Genomic DNA, 681 nt, shown 5'->3' on the forward strand with positions numbered 1-681 from the left:
AAATTGTTTTTATAAAATTAAGAATCAATGAGATGTTAAAATAAAAAATAAATAAAATTAATTTGTAAAATTAAATTTCAAACTAATATAATATCAAATAATGAATTAAAAAAAAACTAAATATTAAAATATGAAAAAGATAGACAAAATATACAGCTAGAATCCACAATACACTTGAGTTTTGGTTCCCGGAGAAGTGTACGAAGTTTTTAGGACGGGGCATAGAATTGAACCAATTAAATGGACACATTGATGACGGACTCTTTTCTGTGGGATTAAAAAAAAAAATATTTGGGCCGATAAATTAAATTGGGCCTTACAAGTATTTCTAACCGAATATTAAATTATTCAAAATCGAAATATTTCGTGTTCGATATAAATCTCGATTTACTGTAAAAAATGGTTAGGTTTGCTCTGGCAGTGAGCTCCCGAAACACAACATGGAAATTCAACTCTAGTAGTACTAGCTTGTTTGGTTAACGAGAAAATCAAGTATTCCCAGGAAATAAAAGTCTCTTTATTTATTACTCAAAGGTAAATTTTCCTTCATTCCTTCTTAAATTCAAAAATTAGAGAAACTTGTTTAGTTTCCAAGAAAAAAAAATGTTACTTTGAGCTCTCTCTCTCTGTTTTTCACAAAAGTAAATGATTTCGGTTTTTTTTTTTTTTTTTTTTTTTTGT

General features: G+C 26.9%; 1 protein-coding gene across 1 annotated transcript in view; it reads left to right on the top strand.

Moving 5' to 3' along the window:
* Positions 1-389: 389 nt before the first annotated feature.
* LOC105124558 (uncharacterized) overlaps positions 390-681 on the top strand; it is a 2,092-nt gene continuing 1,800 nt past the window's right edge. Inside the window, exons 1-2 of the mRNA XM_011024624.1 lie at positions 390-534; positions 640-650. The gene's annotated coding sequence lies outside the window, so the exon portion shown is untranslated. The remainder of the gene's footprint in view (positions 535-639; positions 651-681) is intronic.

Source organism: Populus euphratica, unplaced genomic scaffold, assembly GCF_000495115.2.
Source record: "Populus euphratica unplaced genomic scaffold, PopEup_1.0 scaffold35.1, whole genome shotgun sequence".
NCBI lineage: Eukaryota > Viridiplantae > Streptophyta > Magnoliopsida > Malpighiales > Salicaceae > Populus > Populus euphratica.